The 22,358-nt window shown below is 39.2% G+C and overlaps 1 long non-coding RNA gene across 1 annotated transcript in view; it reads left to right on the top strand.

The window, feature by feature from the left end:
- The window catches only part of LOC132539392 (uncharacterized), a 30,331-nt gene extending 11,417 nt beyond the window's left edge, over positions 1 to 18,914 (top strand). Inside the window, exons 2-3 of the long non-coding RNA XR_009550646.1 lie at positions 13,110 to 13,170; positions 18,847 to 18,914. This is a non-coding gene — a long non-coding RNA (uncharacterized LOC132539392). The remainder of the gene's footprint in view (positions 1 to 13,109; positions 13,171 to 18,846) is intronic.
- Positions 18,915 to 22,358: the final 3,444 nt, after the last annotated feature.

Below are 22,358 nucleotides of genomic sequence, written 5' to 3'. Positions count from 1 at the left end.
CATTATTAATAATGAAAATCTATATATAATCTTGGCACCCAGCAGCAGTGTGTGGTACCTGCCTTGTGCAGACTCACAAAAGTCAATATTAGATTTGCAAGTTTGTTACTAGCTGTTTGATAAATGTAGCAGCCAGTATTAAAAATCAAAATCTTGGCAGCATTGGAGGTAGCAGAGTAGATAAAGTGTTGGACTCTCAAGCATGAGGTCCAGAATCCATCACTGGCATGACATGTGCCAGAGTCATGCTCTACTTTTCCCACTCTTTCATAAATAAATAAATAAGTAAATAAATCTTTAAAAAATAATTTATATGTAAATTCAGAATTAACTTATTCCTGAGGCAGAGGTAATAAATGCTCAAAATTCATTACTTCCTAGGTGTTTCACTTCATTGTCTTTCTTTCTTTACTTATTTGTTTTCTTATTTATTTGTTTGCTTTTAATGAGAGAGAGAAACAGAGAGAGAGGAAGGAATGAAGGACTGCTCTGGTACATAAGGAATCAAACTTGGCACTTCTTACTTAAGGGTGCAACACTATTCACTGCATCACCTCCTGGATCACTCATTACCTTTTCTTCCTCCCTTCCTTCCTCCTTCCTTCCTTCCTTCCTTCCTTCCTTCCTTTCTTTCTTTCTTTTCTCCCTTTCCTTATTTCTTTATTTTTCGCTTTCTCTCTCTCTCTTTCTTTCTTAATTTTTATTTCTAAAAAGGAAACATGACAAAACCATAGGGTAAGAGGGGTACAACTCCACACAATTCCCACCACCAGAACTCCATATCCCATCCTCTCCCCTGATAACTTTCCTATTCTTTATCCCTCTGTTACTATGGACCCAGGGTCATTATGGAGTGCAGAATGTGGAAGGTCTGGCTTCTGTAATTGCTTCCCCGCTGAACATGGGCATTGACAGGTCAATCCATACTCCCAGCCTGTATCTCTCTTTCCCTAGTGGGGCAGGGCTCTGGGGAAGCGGGACACCAGGACACATTGGTGGGGTCGTCTGCCCAGGGAAGTCCAGTTGGCATATCTGGAACCTGGTGGCTGAAAAAAAAAGTTAACATATAAACCCATACAAATTGTTGACTAGTCATGAACCTAAAGGCTAGAATATTACAGATGAAGACTTGGAGTCTCTATTTTATAGATAGTTAGTAGGCCTATTTAGTTGTATTCCAAAGGGCCCATGACTATACTAGCTTTTTTTTTCTTTTCTTGAGCCTGACCTCTGATATGCAGGTGGACCCAAGTTATTGTCAGGGGAGGTGATGTCATGGCTGGAAAAAGGACCAGAAAGCCAAATCAGGGAAGAGAGTAGCTCCCACATATGGGAAATGTGTATAAGTATTGTTGACTGTAGACCCCATTGATTTGATCACTCATTACCTTTTCTTTCTTTCTTCTTCTTCTTTTTTAAATTGGCTTGTGTATGCATCTCCATTATCTAGTTTACAATTTATGAGCCGAGAAAAGTTACCTATCAACCTTAGTTTGGTTTCCTTTCCTAATTTTGCTTGTTTCCCTTCTAGTAACCCTGTCCCTTCTAGTAACCAGTATTCTGTTATGTTATATAAGAGTATGAGTTTTCTTTTATTTGTTTATTTTCTGTATCTTCTACATTCTATATCATTGCTTTTCTCCTTGTTTCCCTTCTAGTAACCCTGTCCCTTCTAGTAACCAGTATTCTGTTATGTTATATAAGAGTATGAGTTTTCTTTTATTTGTTTATTTTCTATATCTTCTACATTCTATATCATTGCTTTTCTCCATCTGACTTATTATTCTTCACTTAATCCCATAATCCCCTCAGGTTCCAGCCATTTTGTTGAAAAAGGCAAGAATCCCTCATATATAATATTATATTGGGTACATACCATATCATTTTTTTTCTTTGCCTCCAGTGTTATCAGTGGGGCTCAATGCTTGCACTACTCCTAATCTACTGCTCCTGGAGGCCATTTTCTCCATTTTGTTGTTGTTGTTATTGTCATTACTATTGTTGTTGTTGAATAGGACAGAGAGAAATTGAGAAAGGAAGGGAAGACAGAAATGGAGAAAGACACCTGCAGACCTACTTCACCACTTGTGAAGCGACCACCTGCAGGTAGGGAGCCAGAGGCTGGAACTGGGGTCCTTGTGCCAGTCCTTGCACTTTGCACTAAATGAGCTTAACCTCATGCACTACCATCTCCCCCTCCCCCCATATCATTTTTTTTATTATTGTTTTCACCAAGCTGGGATCTTACCACGACCAGAGAAACTTTTTCATTTCAATAGAGATTGTGGGAGGTGGAGGGGCGGGTGGTAGAAAGAGACAGAGAAAAGGAGATACACTGCAGAGCGTCATGTGCAATGACACTACCCATGTGGTACTGAGTCAGATGGACTGTGAGCAAGTCAAGGCCAGCACCCTTAATGTTGAACAAATATCCATAAATGGAATAGCTGGATCATATGACATTTCTGGTCTTAATAGTTTGAAGATTCACCATACCATTTTTTTTAAAGAAGGAAACATTAACAAAACCATAGGATAGGAGGGGTACAACTCCACACAATTCCTGCCACCCAATCTCCATATCCCATCCCCTCCCCAATAGCTTTCCCATTCTCTATCCCTCTGGGAGCATGGACCCAGGGTCGTTGTGGGTTGCAGAAGGTGGAAGGTCTGGCTTCTGTAATTGATTCCCCGCTGAACATGGGTGTTGACTGGTCGGTCCATACTCCCAGTCTGCCTCTCTCTTTCCCTAGTAGGGTGGGTCTCTGGGGAAGCGGAGCTCCAGGACGCATTGGTGGGGTCTTCAGTCCAGGGAAGCCTGGCTGGCATCCTGATGGCATCTGGAACCTGGTGACTGAAAAGAGAGTTAACATACAAAACCAAACAAATTGTTGAGCAATCATGGACCCAAAGCTTGGAATAGTGGAGAGGAAGTGTTAGGGGGATACTCACTGCAAACTCTAGTGTACTTCTGCTTTCAGGTATATATTTTGCCCTAGTTTATGGATACATGTGAACATATCCTCTCTCTCACAGAACCTGGTCTATATCTAGGTTTTGGGACTTTGTTAGAAAGTGAACCACCTGGGATGGAATTAGAGAATACTATGAAAGGAAAGGTCTCACCCGAGTAATGAAGCTGAAGGGTTGTCATTCCACACGTGAAGTCTCTGGACACAGTCTGAGCTGAAGCATGTTGAGGTGGCAATTGTTGCATTGATTAGGTTGCGATCGGCAGATGCAATATTATTTGATATGAATTGGGAGAGGCATGCGGGAAAGTGGGCCCTATCCTAAGGTTCCAGGACTGGGGGAAGTAGAGGCTCTATAGTGGAAATGTGAGGTTCCTGCGGTCTTAGGGTTCAAAAAGACAATGGATAGTTATTGTTATCATCACATTATTTGGTAATTGGGTTAACTTTGAAAAGTCCTTTTGTTAGGGTTTGCTGTATAATACCCAGTATCTTGTATATAGCTGTGCCACAGGTTGCTTCTGATCTACTTGGTCTAGGCTTTTGAGAGAGTCCACATATCAAATACACAGCCTATATATTAAAAAGATTCAGTCTGTGTTTTAAAAACTTTGAGACATACAATCAGTCTTTCCCCCTCTCATATTAATTAACTAGTGATTTATATGACTACACTTTAATAGGAGTGTACATAAACACTATTCCCACCACCAAAAGACTGTGTCCCATCCCACCCTCCCACCCCCACCCCACTACCCCTGCAGGCCCAGGAAGCCGCATGTCTACCCTCCCCCTCACCACAGGGTTTTTACTTTGGTGCCCTACTTTGAAATTTAGTCAGATCCTGCTTTTAGTTTCCCTTTCTGATCTTCTTTCTCAACTTGTGTTGATGAATGGGATCAACCCATACTCATCTTTATCTTTCTGACTTAGCTCACTTAACATAATTCCTTCTAGCTCTGTCCAAGATGGGTCAGAGAAGGTGGGTTCATTGTTCTTGATAGCTGTATAGTATTCCATTGTGTATATATACCACAGCTTTCTCAGCCACTCATCTGTTGTTGGGCACCTGGGTTGCTTCCAGTTTTTAGCTATTATGAATTGTGTTGCTATGAACATAGTAGTGCACGTATCTTTTTGGTTGGGTGTTACGGAGTCCTTGGGGTATACCCTCAGGAGAGGAATTACTGGAAACCATACTATTTTTTGTTTGTTTGTTTGTTTGTTTTGATGTGGATGGACTAGTTTACATTCCCACCAAAAGGGTAAAAGGGCTTGTGGTTTTCTTCATAGCCTCAACAACACTTTTTGTTTCTTGCCTTTTTATGTTGTCTATGTTTTTGATGTTATTTACTGGGTTACTTTTGGGCTTTTTTCCTATTATCTTTATTTATTAGATAAAGATGACCAGAAATTGAGAGGGAAGGGCGTGATAGAGAGGGACAGAAACGGAGAGACACCTGCAATACTGCTTTACTACTTGCAAAGCTTTCCCCCTGCAGGCAGTCAAAGAGCTCACCAGTCACTGCACTGTAACATGTGCACTGAGCCAGGTGTGCCAGGACTCTGCTCCCTTGGTTATTTTTTTCTAGGCAGAAATTTTAAGTATATAATGCTGTGCCCTTGCCTCTTTTTTTTTTTTTTTTGTCATCTCCAAGTTCAGTGACATCACCTTGTTAGCTTGAAATCAGAGAGTATACTGTAGCTACTAGCCAATGCTACAAGGTCTTATAGAATGTTTTGACTTTTTTTAGACTTAGATGAAGAGAGTATGAATAATACAGGTTAGCATGCCATCCTTAGCTTTTGTATAGTGAATAAGCACAAGAAAAGTGGCGGTTTATTCTTCCAGTGTTCAAAATGTATTCAGTAAACAAGTGACATCATAAATGGATAGTTTCACATTTGTTTTATTCATTAATTCAATACAAATATCAACCAATATTTGTGTTGGACTTTCACCCAAAAAGTCAATTGTTTGACATTTATAGGCACTTAGTGCATCTTCCCATTGTGTGAGATACAGTAACTTACCTACCTGCCTGACTGCCTGTGCAAGTCTTCAGGATGTACTCACACTTAACACACAAGAGCAATACTGTTGGTTCCAATAAGGCATCCAAATTTTCACTCTTCTTGGGCTCTGATTCTTATCCCTGGCATCTGTTTTCTTCTCTTTTCTTTCCTCTAAAATGTAAGAGACAAAGAGAGATAGATAAGGAAACAACACACACACAGAAAGAGAAAGACAGAGAGAGAGAGAGAGAGAGAGAGAGAATCCATAGCATATATTCCACTACTTGTGAAGCTTTCCTCCTGCAGGAACTCCTATGCAGTGACCCAGAACTCTAATACATGACTCCAAGCATGGTAGCATGTGCATGTGCATTTGCATTTCTTTGGGCCCTACAAGTTTTCTAGTACAAATTGTCTCTAGTTTCTTAGTATGTCAATACTGATCAAGTAAATATTTGGTCCAATTTTGCAATAACTCTGAATTAACAAGTATAGTTGTGTGTCTGTAGCTTTTCTCAAAAGTGTTGCATAAACTTGACTATATTTTGTTTTGCTGTGATTTATTCCCTCACATCACACACTAATGAGGAATATTTCCTACCCTATTTATTCTTTTCTAGAAGACATCACCAGTCACTATATAATACATTTAACTTATTCATCTACTTTATAATCTGAATTTCTTTTTTCTTTTTTAATTTTTTATATTTATTTATTTTCCCTTTTGCTGCCTTTGTTGTTTTTTATTGTTGCTGTAGTTATTACTGTTGTTGTAGTTATTATTGTTGTTGTTATTGATGTCATTATTGTATAGGACAGAGAGAAATGGAGAGAGGAGTGGAGGACAGAGAGGGAGAGAAAGATAGACACCTGCAGACCTGCTTCACCACCTATGAAGCGACTCCCCTGCAGGTGGGGAGCTGGGGGCTCAAACAAGGATCCTTAAGCCGGTCCTTGCGCTTTGCGCCACATGTGCTTAACCTGCTGCGTTACCACCCAACTCCCTGATCTGAATTTCTTTAAAGAATGCGTGCTTCAGGAGTACAGGGATTTTGTCTACTCATTACTATTCCCCCAACATCTAGAACAGTATAAGACACATAGTATTTACATGAGTGAATGGAGACAAAATTATAGCTACCACAGTGTAGTCAAAATCAGTTTTGCCCTTTGATGCTAAAGATATTATTTCTAGATCAAAGCTGCACTAAATTTTCCTTCATTGAAATTATTTTTTCCCTGGAAATTTCTCAATTATTAGTGCCCTACAAATTCTCTATGATTACATTTTTCTCTTTGGTTGGTGTTGCTTCAATTCCCCACCTACTACTACACATAAACTTGTAACTGGAAAATTATAACCTGTCTGGAGGAAAATAAAACTTACAAGAGTGTAAAACCAGAATGTAGAAGTACATATATATTCTTGGCAGCTTTCTTTTGTGAGATGGCTTGGGAACATTTTTGGTATGGTTCTGGACAAGAGGGCTATTAGCTAAAGCCAAAGCAGCAATAGGAAGTGTCTATATTAACATTCTATGGGGCAAGGAGAGAGACGCTAGTAACTAAAAAGGAGGGAGAAAGGTTAGAATAAGAGCTAGAAAGAATATACAACATTGTTATCACACTGGACTTGTAAAATGAAAAGACATCTTGTGAAAAATTCTAGGAGTTGGGCAACTGAGAACTTTCAGAACAAGTCCTTACCTACATAATACTTTGAGCTGAATAGATGATGGCTATGGAAACAACTGAAATTTTGGCTTTATGGGACTGGCTCCCTGGAAAATGTCATGTAAGCTATGAAACTGACTGTAAAAGTAACGCTGATTTGTGCCTCAACAGGTAGATCTCTTTTGTGCAAATAAAATACACAGCTGCATGTATTATACAGATGATGGTCAAACCATACCTTGAGTGGCCTCCCCCAAAGGTGGGGGTGCCCAGCAATCTGGGAGCTTGAGATAATTAGGAAAGAATACAATTATTAGCAAAGATGGTAGGAGCTCAAGTTGGCAAGAGCTTTGTATAAAATGTAGTCTATAAAAGGAAAGGTCTCACCCGAGTAATGAAGCTGAAGGGTTGTCATTCCACACGTGAAGTCTCTGGATACACTCTGAGGTGAAGCATGTTGAGATGGCAATCGTTGCTTTGGTTAGGTTGTGATCGGCGGATGCAATATTATTTGGTTTGGATTGGGAGATGCATACGGGAAAGTGAGCCCTATCCAAGGGTGCCAGGACTGGGGGAAGTAGGGGCTCTAATTTCATCTCAGGTAGTTCACTTTCTAACAAAGTCCCATAACCTAGACATACACCAGTTTCTGTGAGAGAGAGCGTATGTGCACACATATCCATAAACTACTGCAAAATATATACCTGAAAGCAGGATTACACTAGAGTTTGCAGTGAGTACCTCCCTAACACTTCCTCTCCACTATTCCAAGCTTGGGATCCATGATTGCTCAACAAATTGTTTGGCTTTGTATGTTAACTCTCTTTTCAATCACCAGGTTCCAGATGCCACCAGGATGCTGGCTAGGCTTCCCTGGATTGAAGACCCCACCAATGTGTCCTGGAGCTCAGCTTCCCCAGAGACACACCTTACTAGGGAAAGAGAGAGGCAGACTGGGAGTATGGACCGACCAGTCAACGCCCATGTTCAGCGGGGAAGCAATTACAGAAGCCAGACCCTCTACCTTCTGCAACCCTCAAGGACCCTGGGTCCATGCTCCCAGAGGGCTAGAGAATGGGAAGGCTATCATGGGAGGGGGTGGGTTATGGGGATTGGGTGGTGGGAATTGTGTGGAGTTGTACCCCTCCTACCTTATGCTTTTGTTCACTAATCCTTTCTTAAATAAAAAATTTAAAAAAAAAATGTAGTCTATTCTTTCTTACTCAGCAGTGCTAGGAAATAAAGGCTTCTGGGTCTTTTGTTTGTCTGGGTTTGTTATATTTTGTTTTAATATCAGATACTTCCTACCCCCAAGGGGAAATGTTTTGCTACCAGAACAAGATGGACAAAAGATAAAGTGCTAGGAGGTGTTTCAGGTGGCTATTGTCTCACTTAAAACTGTTCAACTGTCTATCCCCTGAAATGAATGCAGGAGTATCTTCCAGAGGCAAGAAAGCACGGTCCTTGTGGGTAAAGTATATTACCTGGACTTCTTTTTTCTGATCATATTAGCTCCTCACTAGAGCTTTATTTTCACACTCAATGACTTGCTGTCAAAGATTTTCACATCTTTCTGGCTTATTGCTTGAGGTGTATATGGATGCTGTGATAGCAGTAATTATCAAAACTGAGAAAGAACTGGAAAGAAAAGGGAAAGTATGCTGGGTTTTTTTTAAAAAAACTATATTTAATGGCTAAGAATATTCAAAACTAAAAAGAGAAATGTGTTGCAAATGTAGATAATTAAAAGAATTCAGAGAGAGAGAGAGAGAGAAACCAGAAAAGCAGCAAAATGAAAATAGGAAGTAAGGGATTACTTGTAATGACTCAGGAAAATAAAAACAAACGAAAAAGCAAGGACCTGGATTTGGAGTTACAAGATTTATTTATGTTCAAGCTCTGCCCCTGCCTTAGTTGCTAGTTTCATGGCCCTAGTTAAACCATTTACTCCATCCTTCCAGTGATTCCCATCGACCAAATGACGATTGAGAAGTTACCACGTGCCAGTCATCATCTCAGGTGCTAGGAACATAGGGCTGAATAAACTCTGGCCTCACAGAGTTTATAATCGGCACTTCCTTTCATTAACTGTAAAATGGGAGGACATAATAATTGCCTTCTCATAGAGGATCAAATGAAAATACCTTACATAAAAGCAGTTTGTAAACCATACAAGGGAGAGATGATTATTATCCTTCTCCCAGTCAACCCTACCTTTGTTAAAATTAAAACAAAATGCTTAATTTCAATTGTCAGTGCACAACTGCCATTGTAGGAGAAAATACTCCCCCTTTAGAAGCCTATCAAGGCTTTGTATTATTCCTCTTTTGATCAATAGACAATGCACCTTGCTTTGAAAATTTTCTACCTTTCATTTCCAAGTAGGTATTAAGTTTCCTTTCTTGAATTATAGGGTGCCAGAATAAAGCTGAAGCACTGGTTAAAAACCATAAAATCTCATTCAGTTCCAGAACTAAGCCATGGGGGCAGGGGGGACTATAATTTAAAGAGATATTTTCAGATTTAAGTTAATTTTTTATTATACAACTGCAGTACACTATAATAAAAACACATTCAAAGAATTTTTATCTTTTTTTATGTCTTTATTGGGGAATTAATGCTTTACATTCAACCGTAAATACAATAGTTTGTACATGCATAACATTCCCCAATTTCCCATATAACAATACAACCCCCACTAGGTCCTCTGTCATCCTTCTTGGACCTGTATTCTCCCCACTCACCCACCCCCACCCCAGAGTCTTTTACTTTGGTGGGATACACCAATTTCATTTCAGGTTCTACTTGTATAAAAAACACATTCATAGAATTTTTAAAGACTTAGAATTAAAATAACTTACTGGGAGGATAAATTCATTATTGAATCAAGCAGAATCATAATTATCCCTTCTTATTCACATTTGTACATGATTTATCTCTTTTTTTATAAATATTTATTTATTACTTTTGTTGTCCTTGTTTTTATTGTTGTCATCGTTGTTGGATAGGACAGAAAGAAATGGAGAGAGGGGGTAAGACAGAAAGGGGGAGAGGCAGTCAGGCGGTAGCACAGCAGGTTAAGCACAGACGGCGCAAAGAACAAGGACCAGCATAACGATCCCGGTTCGAGCCCCTGGCTCCCCACCTGCAGGGCAGTCGCTTCACAGGTGGTGAAGTAGGTCTGCAGGTGTCTATCTTTCTCTCCCCCTCGCTGTCTTCCCCTCCTCTCTCCATTTCTCTCTGTCCTATCCAACAACGAAGACATCAATAACTACAACAATAAAAAACAAGGGCAACAAAAGGGAATAAATAAATAAATATCAAAAAAGAAAAGGGGAGAGAAAGAGACACCTGCAGACCTGCTATACCACTTGTGAAGTGGTATAGCAGGTGGGGAGCGGGGCTCTTACCGGATCCTTACTCCCGTCCTCGTGCTTTGTGCCACGTGCGCTTAACGCAGCTACCTCATACTCCTGATTTATCTCTTTAAACAAAATTACAGCATGAACATACCCAGACACCATGCAATCCTGACAAACTCAACTCTGTCAGGTCTTTTATAATTGTTCAAAATATGTTGTTTTATTTGAAAAGAGTGTTTCTTATATTTCAAGTGTATTTTAATTTTTGACAGCATACCTATTTTGAAATAGTGCTGATACTAGTTGTAAACAATATTCAGTCGGCTTATCTTCTGAAAGTCGCCATAATTTATGAAAACAAAGGATATCAGAATAGTCCTCAAAAGACAGTATAATAGGTAAATGTATCACCTCCCCCCCCGAAACTGAATTCTGTCAATACATGTGTGAATTTTCCTGCTGTGCTCTCAAATACAGTTGAGCACGGAAAAAACAGTTAAACAACTAGATTTAAACTTACACAAATATAGCAGTGCCTATATCCATACAGATAGATTGTTGTAGTAGAATGTAAGATTAAACTGACTCCTCCTTACATTTATAAGATTAAAGGGTTATAGGTTCTAGGAAATAAAGGGAAGAGATTTTCAGCACTAAATTCTTGCAGAAAATTGAACATTTGAAGTACAAACAACTTGATCCATACAAGTATGGAAAATAAACAGATCACTAAATCTACTGTAAGCAGTGTTTAAGTACAAACAATGCAGTTTTTGCCTTTATAAGGCATGTGTAATTTAAAATCAATTTGTAATGTGACAGAAAACTGGTAAAATGGTTTCAGTAATGGTATGATATACTGTGATAGTTTAGTTCTATGCAAACATGAATCAAGACCTCCATAGCCTGTCAGAAACAAAACAAAACACAGCCTTGTTAAGAGAGCAATATGAAATTCACACAATGCATTTCTTAAAGGGAAAACTCAAGGTGGGAAATGGCACCATGCTTTTTGGAAGTGAAGTATAACACATACTTAGACTGCTTTTAAATACTCTCTTTGTCATGTACTACCTAGTACAAATGGTTTACTTATTAAAATGCCTAGAGGAATTTAGAGTAATATATAGAACACATTATTTTACAAGGCTTAGCATGTTTTTTTAACACAATAAAAGTTTGAAACATTCATGTTTGTGAAAATCAATATTTTAAGCTCACTGAAGAACAGCAAGAACAACTTTTGTGAATCAGTTTTTGTTGTTGCCAGGGATTTGCAGGGTTTCTCCACTTTCATGGTTCTACTGCTCCCTGAAACTCTTCTTTTGTCTTTTTTCTTTCAACCAGAGATAGAAACAGAAAGGGAGAGAGGCACCGAGAGATAGAGGCACCATGGCACTACTTCACTGCGGATAAAGCGTGCCCTGTGCTCCCATGTGCTTCTAAGAATTCAAATCCAAATTCTCACTCATGGCCAGGCATGGACTCTAGCAGGTGTGCCATCTCTGAGACCCCCTGAATATATATTTAAAGCAATAAACCTTTTTACTGCTTTACAGAATAACCGTACAGGTGATAACAGCTGCTTTCAACAATATACTACTCATATTATGCATAAATGAAATGAGAATGTAATGAAATGATTTATAATCAGAGTTAATGAGCTACATCACACCTAACAACTACTTCAGCAAAATACAATAAAATCCTGTGTAAGGGGGAGTCGGGCAGTAGCGCAGCGGGTTAAGCGCACATGGCACAAAGCACAAGGACCGGCTAAGGACCCTGGTTCAAGCCCCTGGCTCCCCACCTGTAGGAGGTCGCTTCGCAAGCAGTGAAGCAGGGTTGCAGGTGTCTATCTTTCTCTCCTCCTCTCTGTCTTCTCCTCCTCTCTCCATTTCTCTCTGTCCTATCCAACGACAACAACAGTTATGACAATTACAACAAGCACAACAACAAGGGCAACAAAATGGGAAAAATAGCCTCTAGGAGCAGTGGATTCGTAGTGCAGGCACTGAGCCTCAGAAATAACTCTGGAGGGAAAAAAAAAAAATCCTGTGTAAGAGACCGGGTGGTGGTGCACCTGGTTGAGCATACATGTCACAATGCCCAAGGACTTGGGTTCAAGCCCTCAGCCCCCACCTGTTGAGGGAGAGACTTGCAAGTGGTGAAGCAGGGCTTCAGGTGTCTCTGTCTCTCCCTATCTCCCTTACCCTCTCGATTTCTGGCTGTCTCTATCCAAAAAATAAAGATAATAAAAAAAATTTAGAAATTCCTATGTAAAACATGCTTTCATCAGGAATCATCTCTTCATAGTTTATATTTGAAGCTGTATCACTACTGAGACTGCCCTTAAAGTGATCAAATAAGGTGAACTGTAAGCAGCACTGTGGGTCAGAAAAACCCAAGACAAGTGACCACTGTGAGAAAAAGTTTTACCCTGGTCTCACGAGTTCAATATGTTAGATTGTTGTGCAAAGCAAAAATAAGAGGAAGAAATGGAGTGTGAGAGGAAGGGGGGGAAGGGAAGAGAAGTAATGAAGGAGAGTAAGGTAGAGGAATAGGGGGGGAAAAAAAGAAAAAAGCAGATGATTCCAAAGAAGTTTCTCATATCCCTGCTGTACTCAAAACCTGTTTTAGAACGGATTTCAGTAAAGTATATGTAGAAGTAGATACACATATGTGAAACAATTAAAAAAAAAAAAACTCTAGCAATTGGAGCTGGGTAGTGGTGCACCTGACTAAGTGCACGCAATACAGTGTTGAAGGACCCAGGTGTAAGCCCCTATCTCCACCTGTAGGGAGTAGGTTGGCAGGTGTCTCTCAATCTCTCTTCTTCTCTATCGATTCCCTCTCAATTTCTGGCTGTCTCTAACCAATAAATAAACATAATAAAAAATTCTAGCAATTAAAAATTATCTAAAGTAGAGAAAAATAGATATTTAAATTACCTTAGAAATAAGTGAATTGTAAGATATATATTTATGAAATATGAAATAATAACAAAGCTATTTAAATAATTCTAGCTTGACCTAAAAAGGTATGTGTGATGTTCACTTCTGTTATGTTTCCATACTCGAACTAGGAGTGAAGGACTCAAAGATGAAGTACTAGTTTCCGATGGTTCTTTGGACTGTTCCAAGAGGGTAAGTACTAATATTTTTAAATCATTTCTGTGTATGTATGGTTTTGATTGAATCTTAATGAGCATGTCTGTTCAGTTATAGTACTTTTTGATATATTTTTAAAAGATTTTTATTTATTTATTAGAAAGATAGGAGAGAGAGAAAGAACCAGACATCAATCTGCTTGAGAGTCTAGTGCCACCTCCTGGACCACTTGATATTTCTTTTAAAAAATATATGTAATGGGGGTGGGGGTGGTAGCGCCGTGGGTTAAGCACACATGGCGCAAAGCACAAGGACTGGCGTAAGAATCCTGGTTCGAGACCACGGCTCCCCAATCACAAGTGGTGTAACAGGTCTTCAGTTATCTTTCTCTCCCTCCTCTGTCTTCCTCTCCTCTCTTGATTTCTCTCTGTCCTATCCAACAACAATGACAGCAATAACAACAATAATTATTATAACAACGATAAACAACAAAGGCAACAAAAGGGGGAAAAAATAGTCTCCAGGAGCAGTGGATTCATAGTGCAGGCACCGAGACCCAGCAATAACCCTGGAGGTAAAAGAAAAAAAAATTACTTTGTTGGGGACCAATTCATATTACCATGAATATAGACTTGGGTTCAAATTCCTTGTCCCCATATTTAGGGGAGAAGTTTCACAAGCGGTCGAGCAGGGCTGCAGGGGCATCTCTCATCTCTCTCTCTTTCCTCTTAATTTCTTTCTGTCTTATCAAATAAAAAATATATATTTTTTAACCTGAGCACTGTTCAGCTTTGGCTTTTGGGGAATTGAACCTAGGATCTCGGAGACTCAGGCATGAAAGTTGTTGACATAACCATTATGACTTCTCCCTGGCTCTGCAATTAGATGTTTACCTACAGAATGAGGTCTAACCTAAGACATCTTCAGGCCAGAATTTCTTCTCTTTTGAAGCATTTACCTTATACTTGTTACTTCTGTCTTCTCCAGCACTTAAAACCTTTAATTCTCGGGAGTCGGGCGGTAGCTCAGCAGGTTAAGTGCACGTGGTGCAAAGGGCAAGGACTGGAGTAAGGATCCCAGTTTGAGCCCCTGGCTCCCCACCTGCAGGGGAGTCACTTCACAGACAGTGAAGCAGGTCTGCAGGTGTCTATCTTTCTCTCCCCCTCTCTGTCTTCCCCTTGTCTCTCTGTCCTCTCTGACAACGATGACATCAATAACAACAATAATAACTACAACAACAATAAAAAAGGGCAACAAAAGGGAAAATAAATTTATATATATTAAAAAACATTTAATTCTCATTTGTCTGACATTGTAGCTCTCAGTCACTGTCTTTAGTGACTTTGGGAAACAAGGTACTTTGTGTACTATCTGTCAATGTGAGCAAGGTGCCTGCTGCCACAGAAAGCCAGACACTGTCTTTAACAGTTTTGGCAAGAAAGGAGAGATTTCATTTACTGCAGTCTGGGTCACTTTGGAGGCAGAAGCAATGTTCAAATGACCTCTGCAATTATTTGTTTTATTTATTTTTAAAAATATTTATTCCTTTTTGTTCTCGTTTCTTCTTATTGTTGTAGTTACTACTGTTGTCATCGTTGTTAGATAGGACAGAGAGAAATGGAGAGAGGAGAGGAAGACAGAGAGGGGGAAAGATAGACCAAATTATTTGTTTTAGATGGTACTTAAATGTCTAGAAGGAGGGACAATAAACTTCCATCTTGTCTATTAAAAAGGAGGTGGGTTTTAGGATGAACAAGACTGAACCTTGAGGTCATTAAGTCATCTGGCCTCTGGAGCAAAACAGGTTTTGCTTAATAGGCTTTAAACACTGTTGTTTTTCCTAAAGGCAAAAAACAAGTAGGAGCAAGGGTGGGTGTTAGTCTTAAGGTCAGGGTCAAGTAATTTGACCTTCTAAACCCTGTAGATTTTCCTAACTTTTGCAACAGACAACACAAGAGTGATTATCTCTCTTTAAAGATGTATTTATGGGGTAGGGGTAGATAGTATAAAAGTTATGCAAAGGGACTCTCATGCCTGAGGCTCCAAAGTCCCAGGTTCAATCCCCCACACCACCATAAGGCAAAGCTGAGTAGTGCTCTGGTAAAAATAATATATATATATTTATGAGAGACAGAAAGAGAAAAGGGACCAGAACATCTCTCTGGCATATCTAGTGCTAGGGATTGAATTTAGGACCATAGGAGCTCATGACATCTGGTGTGCACACACTTTGCCATCCCAGAACACCAAGGAGTTATTATCTTTTTTTCCCCTTTTATATCATATTAATTAAATAGTGATTTATATGACTAAAAATTAATAGAAGTGTACATAATCACCATTCCCACCACCAGAAGACTGTGTCTCATTCCATATCCCCCCACCCCACCCCCAACCCTGCCCCGTGAAGCCAAACATCCACCCTCAACCCAGGGTTTTTACTTTGGTGCCCTACCACAAATTTAGTCAAATTTAGAGTTATTATCTTTTGTCCAATTCAGTTGATCAATTTCTAGTCTTACTGGCCTTCTAGGACTCTGTGCCCTTGGGGCATAGTTCCTTTTACATCTCCACTTTCTTTTGATTACATTATATTTACAAACTATCCTACAAAAACTTAGGCTTTATCTAATGGTAAGGACAGAGGCTAGTGTTAGGCAGAAGAAGACTTCTGTGTTCTCTGTAGCAAAAATAATCTTATAAATCAACATTTCCTTAATAAAATGATATTGATAGAAAAATCATTTCTATTTGAGTAGGGACTGATCTTATAAATGGGCAGTTTATTTAAAACTGTAATTATAATTTTTATGTAAAACTTTAAATTGTAATTTTAATGTATTTTCTACTTAGCTTGCCTGTGCCATTTTATGGAAATCCAGGAACTTAATTGTGAAAATTCAGAAGAAAGACATAACCGTTGACTAGCCAAGAATATTCTGAATTTAGGTAACTATTTTGTTGTTGTTAGTCTGGTGCAAGGAACCAAATGCAATGCCCCACACATGTGTCTGTTCTACCACTGAGCTACATCTCCAGACCCTAATTTTTATATAAATGATATATAACTATTAAAATCTATTTTGATTTCACCCTTGAAAATCTTGTTGTGCTGTCCGTAAGTAATAATAGTATATTTAGGAATAATGCATATTCTTTAGCAGGTCAATTGTTCTTTGCAAAATTTAGCTACAAAAAAAATTTTGGGGAGTCGGGCTGTAGAGCAGCGGGTTAAGCGCAGGTGGCGCAAAGCACAAGGACCGGCATAAGGATCCCGGTTCCAACCCCGGCTCCCCACCTGCGGGGAGTCGCTTCACAGGCGGTGAAGCAGGTCTGCAGATGTCTATCTTTCTCTCTTCCTCTCTGTCTTCCCCTCCTCTCTCCATTTCTCTCTGTCCTATCCAACAACGACAACAATAATAACTACAACAATAAAACAACAAGGGCAACAAAAGGGAATAAATAAATAAAATAAATATTAAAAATTTTTGGCAGAAAAAATAATTGCTTACCCATTATATAAGTATGGCTTGGAAACTGTCAACAAACAAACAAAAGATTCTCTATTTTCATTCTGTCTCTGCATGGTAGTTTAAATTGGCAAAATCTATCAGTTTGTTAAGTTGGAGTTTAATTTTGTTGTTTTTATCTTCAGGAAAAATAACTATAAATAATGACAATTTGAAATGCAATCATAAGCTTAAGATACAATGCATATTCACAGTCAGAAAAATATAGCACTTGTATGAGACTTGTTGCTAGGAAATGAAGTTATCTCTACCAATTAGTATTTTTGCAAAGTTTCTATTAGATGGATGTATTCATTCATTTTTGAAAGTGTCCATAAGTTAATTTGAATTTTCTAATCGTGTTTATACAATGAATTAAGATGATAAAAATTATAAATCAAACTTAAGTCTATCCAGTGCTTTTCAAAAATTAATTAAGGATGGCAATGTGGTCAAATTCCATATAATTTAAAATCTTCTCATTCTATTTTTACAATTTTAAAAGACTTATTTATTTATTAGTAGTGGACACCAGAGCAACACTCTTAAGTGTTGGTCTTTCTCTCTCTCTTTTCTCTCTTTTTTCATCTGGATCATTGTTCAGCTCTGCTGCTAAGAACTGAACATGTACTTTGAAGCCTCAGGGATGAATGCCTTTTATCATAAACATTATGCTATCTCCCTAAGCCCCACCAGGATCACTCTGGTGTATGTATTACCTGGGCTAAAACTTGGGACCTTGTGCATTCAAGTCTGGCACCCTTTCCATTGCCCAGCTTCCCAGGACACATATTCTTACTATGGCTACAGGACAAAACATTAGAATAAGACATAGAAACCACTTGTTTGACATTCCTATAAAATCATGCTTTTGGAAGATACCACTTCAATTGTGTACTTAATTATATTAGAAGAATGCAACAAACCATTTTTGCTTTAGAGTGTTATGTGGAAAATTGAGAAATACTACACATGTACAAACTACTTTATTTTACTGTCGACTGTAAGGCACTAATTCTCCCAATAAAAAAGAAAAAAAAAACCATTCTGGTCAACAGGAAATTAAAATGTGCACATTTTCCCTGCTGTGTTCAATGATTCTGCCTTGGTAAGGCTCTGCATCACATAGTGTCCTTTTGGAAATAGGAATATTTTAAAATAATTTCTTTATTATTATGTAGATTTTTCTTAGAATGCTGAACAGCGAGGAGGATGACTACTAATAATACATGTTCACATTCTCTTTTTCTTACTTTCTGTCACAAACACAGTCTAGCACAATAGAATTGGCTAGCGTATTTATTACCCTAGGACTTTGCCCATAAACTCGTTTTGTATCTTGGTCCCAGTTGAAACATTTCATATCTAATAGGGCCCCAAATTTAATCTCTAGTTGTTGGTCTGCTTCTACATTCTGCTTCTAAGACCCCTTCTGTTGCATTGCTTGAGGCTGTGGTCTATTGACATCATCATTGTTTTCATTGGTTTAATCCCCACTGGTTCGCTCCCTATTTTCCTTCTCCCCACCCCCTATCCTACGTACTTCCTCTTCCTGACACTTCCGCCTCAGGAGACATAAAAGACAGGGCTTTCGAATGAAGAAAGATTAGATGAGAAGAGATTAGATTGTTGAACTGCATCCCCGCTCGTCAATAAAGATTGAACTGCGTTCCCAGCTCAGCCATGAGTCCCTGGTCGTCTGTCTCCTACCTGTGAAGCTAGCCCGGCACCTAGTACTGCATTAGTCTCTCTCTCTCTCTCTCTCTCTCTCATGCACATGTGCCTTCATAAAAACAAAAACCAATAGATCTTGGTGCACAGTAAGGACAAAAAAAGCTCTACAGGGCATACACATGATTGTTCACATTTTGCAGCTAACGAGTAACAAAGAAGTATCATCACAGAAGGATTGGCCAGGGAAATGATATAAGCAACAATGTTGTCTTTATATGATTTTCAATTATAGTTAGTCTTGTTTTGAATTAAATTCCTCAATAAACTCAATTACAGAGCAATTATAGTTTATGTATATCAAAATGAGTATGTTCCTAGAAACTTAGCAGTATGTAAAAATTACCAAATGATTTAGAATTTCCCAGGGAAGCTTTAAAAATTACATATTACTGTGACAATTATACATGTATAAAAACAGACTATGCAAGATGCCAGACCATGGTCACCATTGTGTGTTCCTTTCTAACAGTTTGTATGGACAATGGAAACATCATCTGTGACCTGACTTTGTCTCTCTGGAGCTTTCCAATTCATGATGTAAGTGACAGGCATCAAATTATGGTGGCAGAACCCTGGATCATAAATTTGGATATATGCTGTAAAATGGGTTCTCATTCACTAGGGAATTAATAATACTCATAAAGTTAAATTTCCTTTGTAGCCTCTCATCTGCTTTTTTCCAATTTAAATATATATATTTTTTTCTTTTTAATTTTTTTCTACTCTTTCTTTCTTTCTTTCTTTCTTTCTTCCTTTCTTTCTTTTACCAGTGCACTGCTCATCTCTGGCTTATGGTGATGCAGGGAATTGAACCTGGGACTTGGGGGCCTCAGGCATAAAAATATTTTTGCATAATCATTAAGCTATCAATCTCCTCTGTCCTCCAACTTAATTTGCAAATTAAAGTTTAGTTTTTCCTACATGATCTTCTCGTTTTACTAGATTCTGCATTTATTCCTACCCTGAAAATATTTTTGTTTTAATTTCTTCACATAAGAAATTAATAAATGCAGGGCTCCAACAAATTACTCACTGGGATATTGCACTGCTTTGCCATGTGCGTGACCTAGGTTCAAACCCAGCCCCCACTACATTGGAGGAAGCTTCCATTCTATGAATTTTTTTTTACTATTTTTTTGAATTTTTATATTATCTTTATTTATTTGATAGAGACAGCCAGAAATCAGGGGGAGATAGATAGAAAGATACCTGCAGTACTGCTTCACCACTTGTGAAGATTTTCTCCTGCAGGTGGAGACTGTGGGCTTAAACCTGAATCCTTTTGCACTGTAATATATGTGATCAAGCAGGTGCACCACCACCTGGCCCCTCTATGATTATTTTTTTCTCTCTCTGCCTCTTTCTAATTCTCTCTCTATCTGATAAAGTCAGCCCATAAGAGTAAAGTCCTAGTGGCAGCAACAACAACAATAAAAGGAAAAGAACAAATAATAAAAACTCTTCATTGCACAAGGACGGTTGGAGATGCCCCTCTTTCATACCACTACTTTCTTACCCCCACCCCTTACCCCCTCACTCCCTCACTCCTCCACCCCCTCACTCCTTTACCCCTCCCCCCATCACCTGCGAGGAGGGGGGTTTGCTTCACTAGCGATGAGGCAGGTCTGCAAGGTGTCTGTCTATCTTTCTCTCCCTCTCTCTATCTACCCCTCATCTCTCAATTTCTCTGTCCTGTCTAATAATAATAATGATGATAATGATAATAACAGTAAAATGGAAAAAATGGCATCCAGGAGCAGTGGATTTGTAGTGCAGGCACTGAGCCCCAGTAATAACCCTGGAGGCAAAAAAAAAAAAAAAAGACACTTCATGAAGAGTTTCCATAAAGTCAACCTGCCTTCTCCTTTACATTAAACACTTCACAATCACTTTAGCCTTATATGCAGTTGTAATTGATAATGAGGACTTAATGAATTTGGATAGTCTCCCTTGAATATGTCTTAACTTGTCAACTGTAGCTATTCAATACCTCTCACTTATTGCCCAGGCTTATAGAATCATGGAATCCATTCTCTCTTCCTGAAAGAAGCAGTGTAATGAAAGTCTTGTGGTAGACTAACCCACCTTTGAGAGACTGCCCACTATCTTCATGCTTTCAGAGAGGAGTTTCTGTAGCAAGTGCTGGACGCATAATTGGACCTGTTGTTGCTTATCCCACAACTGTTGCACATCCATGCAGCCTTGCGTCAAAGGAGATGATCAATGCAAATGTTGCTGATCCAACTTCTGGGATTCTGACTGTAATTGAGGCAAAACCCAGATTGAGAGAATCTAAATCACCATGACGATGGACAAGGAGAACATAAAGATCTTGTGTGATAAACATGGAATCGCTTAAAGAAGAGGAGCTGATGCAAGTATGAATCACTAGGATAGGACCTCAGAGACACAGGGAAATAGTCTAATGGTAGAGCCTTTGGCCAGCCAACCAGATTGAACACCAGGAGAGGAGAGGCATGTTAAAAACCTGTAAATGTTTGAACAATCTGAATAAACTATAAGATGAACTTTTAAAAAACAAAATGAACCCATACAGTGTATACTTTTCAACAAGATCAAATGTAAGACTTCCCACATAATGGTTAACACTTTCAACAATTTTCCATAGTCTACTGAGTGGAGAGTCAATTTGAAGGCCTATTTTCCTAGTCAAAACCCAGACACAGGGAGTCGGACAGTAGCATGGCGGGTTATGCGCACGTGGTGCAAGGAACCAGTGTAAGGACCCGGGTTCCAGCCCCAGGCTCCCCATCTGCAGGGGAGTCGCTTCACAGGTAGTGAAGCAGGTCTGCAAGTGTCTATCTTTCTCTCCCGTCTCTGTCTCCCCTCCTCTCTCCATTTCTCTCTCTATCAACAATGATAACATCAATAACAACAATAATAATAACTATAACAACAATTAAAAAAACAAGGGCAGGGAGTCGGGAGGTGGTGCAGTGGGTTAAGTGCACGTGGGTTAAGGACCTGCGTAAGGATCCCGGTTCGAGCCCCCGGCTCCCCACCTGCAGGGGAGTCGCTTCATGGGCGGTGAAGCAGGTCTGCAGGTGTCTATCTTTCTCTCCCCTCTTTCTCTGTCTTCCCCTCCTCTCTCCATTTCTCTCTGTCCTATCCAACAACAAAGCAACGTCAACAATGGAAATAATAACCGCAAAGAGGCTGCAACAACTAGGGCAACAAAAAGGGGGAAAAATGGCCTCCAGGAGCGGTGGATTCATGGTGCAGGCACCGAGCCCAGCAATAACCCTGGAGGAAAAAAAAAAAAAAGGGCAACAAAAGGGAAAATAAATAAATAAAATCCAGACACAACTAAGCTACTGTGGCCATTCTTCCAAAATGTCTTTACTTTGTTGTGTAAGATAAAGAAGCGAGTGTGTTCAGAGTTCAAGAGTTACTGACCTATTTTCTTGACAGGGTCTTAGGCCTGGCTTCCTTGTAAATGCTGATTACGTGTAGTTAAGAAAAGCATTGCCTTCACAGTTTTCTCTCATCTATGAGAGAACATTAGGGGAAAAAGAAGAGTGGGTCTTTAGCAGAGAGAGGGTGGTGGAATTTTTGGCTGGAAAACCAGAGGTCCCAGGGTCGATCCCACAGGAAACGAGGGACACTTTTAACACAAATACTTTAACAGGTGCATAATGATAAAGCGAACTTTTAAAAGCAACATCAAAAACATACTGTCCATGTTTTGAAGAAACCCATGATCAGACTCCCATATTGGTGTTGAAACTTTCAAGCTCTTTTAAGGGGAGGGAAGGGAAGCATCACCTACACAGATTTCTCTCATAAGGTGAGAAGGGAGGAGGAAACTGAAGAGTGGAGAGTGGGTGGATAATATATCTAATTTTTTTTTCTTCAGGGTTATCACTGGAGCTCCATGCCTGCACTACGAATCAGCTGCTTCTGAAGGCCATTTTGTTGCCCTTGTTGTTCATCATTGCTTTTTTGTTGTTTCTGTTGTTG

The sequence above is a fragment of the Erinaceus europaeus genome, chromosome 7 (genome assembly GCF_950295315.1).
Source record: "Erinaceus europaeus chromosome 7, mEriEur2.1, whole genome shotgun sequence".
NCBI classification, from domain to species: domain Eukaryota; kingdom Metazoa; phylum Chordata; class Mammalia; order Eulipotyphla; family Erinaceidae; genus Erinaceus; species Erinaceus europaeus.
The sequence above is the reverse complement of the archived record's forward strand: the minus strand, read 5'-3'. Positions and strand labels throughout refer to the sequence as shown.